The following is a 2,500-nucleotide window of genomic DNA, read 5'->3' as shown; positions in this document are numbered from 1 at the left end:
GCCCTTCTGATCTTATCATCGAGTGCAGCAAGCGTTGTTTTCTTGCTCTCGGAGTGGTCGGCTAGGTATATGACTCGTGGTATAGCGAAGGCATTGAGCATCTCAAGCTTTTGCGAGGGCTTTAGGGGAGCCCGATCGATTCTCTCCAGCCAAGTGTCAAGCTTCTCTGACAATTCCGGCTTGGTGAACCCTATCCAAGGGTCCACCTTGAGGCCCAGGTATTTCTCAGACTCGCCTGGCGCGATCATATTGAGGGCACCCGTGTTGATCGTCCAGGGTTCGCAGTTGTTAACCGTGTATGAGTCATGAGTTGGTTGGAGTAGAAAGCCGTAGCATTTTTTTGCTTGCACTTTGAGGCCGGAGAGTTTGCAAAAGCTTTCCAGGATTTTGATATTTCGGTTCATGCCTTCCCACGAATCACTTAGCATGACCAGATCGTCCGCAAAGGCGAGCGCCGTAACGTTCTGCGTCCCAAACGAAAATCCCTTGCCTTCTCCTTCCAGCTTTGACACGAGGGGGTCAATCGCTAGATTGAACAGCAGTGGAGACATCGGGTCCCCTTGTTTGACGCCCACCTTTATGGCTATGGCTGAGGTGAACTCCTGCCCAATTTCCATACGGGTATGGACGTTCCTATAGGAGTCACCGATGATGTCTACAATGTGCTGGTCCAGGCCTCTTTCCCTTAGTACCCACATGATGTGCTCGTGGGATACCGAGTCGAATGCTTTGGCGATATCCACAAATACCACTCCCAGAGTCTTGCGGGCTTTCTTGGCTTGAGTTGTGATCGCGTGGAGCACCTTCAGGTTCTCCGAACATCCGGGCGCCGCGATAAACCCCCTCTGACGTGCATTTATCGGGCAAGCCTTTGCAAGTCTGTTTGTAAGTATCCTGGAAAAAAGCCGCAGCACGATGGATCCGATGGTAAGCGGTCGCCAATTCGCGAGGTCTTTCAAGGCCGCAGGGTCCATCGTTTTGGGAATGAGAAGGGATCTGCATTCCTTGATACCATCAGGGATGGTGCCTGTAACCAGCCACATATTGAATAGCCCAGCCAAGGTGTGTCCCTCTGGGTCCTCGCGGACCAGGTCATACAGACTGAGCTTGTCAGGGCCCGGAGCAGATTTCATGTTCATCTCCTTGATATTTTTTATGACTTCCTTTGCAGAGATAAGGATATCGAAGGCTGTGCTGTCTGCCCTCTCGTGAGACTTGAACTGGCCTAGGCCATCGAAGGGAGCCACCGATTCCCATTTGGCCTTGTATGCCTGGAAGACCTCATCTGGTGGTAAGTCGCACTGTATTCGGTCAGTGCCCTCTAGGATGACGGAAGCGAGTTTACAGCGATCTGTCTCGAAGAGGCGCTGGAATCGTAAGAAAGCGCCTCTCTTTTTGGCCCTTTTTGTCATCCAAGATGTGGTTTTTCCAGTTTTGGTCTTTTTGGCCCTTTTGTTCAATCTCGAGGGTGGTTTTTCCTCCTCTGATAGGAAAGTGGAGAGAACATCTAGGGAAGCAGACTCCACCATTGGCCTGATGTTAGGGTCCCCAGCAACCCATGCGCTAAGAACTTCAGCCTCCCCCTGGTCTGGAGTCTGATCTTTCAGGATGTCTTTCGCTTTGCGCATATAGGCCATTCTGAGTCCTAGGACGGGACTTGGCTTCTCAGTCTTGGCTTCCAGGTGATTTAGGCGTGCTCCAGGCCCTGTGCCAGCCGTAGCCGCTCTGTTGTTCTCGTAAAGGCCCAGAAGACGTCGCTTCTCGCTAACCTGTTTGGCTGTTTTCGAGCCAATATGGTTAGCAATCAGCTTGTTAATGTACTTTTGGCCCGAGTACATTTGGTCATATTCGGTTAGGAGAGCCACTTCCTCGGCCGACCAACAACTCTTATGTTTTCCACGTTGTGAGTTTTCTTTAGGTTGACTGGCTTGGATGCGCTCTGCATTTCGTAGTATCGGGTGCTCATGCCTCTTATGTTGAGAGAGGCCGCTCTTGGTGACAAATCGCTGCTTACACTCTGTGCATTCCCAGTCTCCCACTGGTCCAGCAGCTGGTTTACCCTTGCACTTGGGAATGTGGCAAAGGATGCTGTGGACTTTGGGGTCAGTTTTGTCACACATGGAGCACTGGTAGTTGGCTGTCACCTCACCGTGATGGCGTTTGAGGTGGACACTCAGAGCATTCGGCTTCCCAATATGATCTCCACACACCGGGCATGCTGGATGATCAGCCGGTAACCTCACCAGAACCTTTCCCTTCTCTTTAGACTCACAATCCTCCTCTGTCACCGCAACAGAGGGGTCGCTGGAAAGAACAGCTGGGCAGCTGTCAGTGGTGGTATGAGCCAGCTTTGGGGAGCCTTCCGCATCTCCCCGCTTCTGACTGGCTGGAGTTGTTGGTACGCAAGGTTCGGGAGATGTGACGGGCCTCACACTCTCACCAAACGCCGAGTTCGTGATCACCATAGGGAGAACCGGGAAGGACTCCACGGCCTCAGTCT

General features: G+C 52.2%; 1 pseudogene; it reads right to left on the bottom strand.

Annotated features, from left to right (window-relative positions):
* Positions 1–2,500, bottom strand: part of LOC142006028 (28S ribosomal RNA) — an 8,122-nt pseudogene that overhangs the window by 2,436 nt on the left and 3,186 nt on the right.

Source organism: Carettochelys insculpta, unplaced genomic scaffold (genome assembly GCF_033958435.1).
Source record: "Carettochelys insculpta isolate YL-2023 unplaced genomic scaffold, ASM3395843v1 scaffold_0038, whole genome shotgun sequence".
Lineage (NCBI taxonomy): Eukaryota > Metazoa > Chordata > Testudines > Carettochelyidae > Carettochelys > Carettochelys insculpta.
The sequence above is the reverse complement of the archived record's forward strand: the minus strand, read 5'-3'. Positions and strand labels throughout refer to the sequence as shown.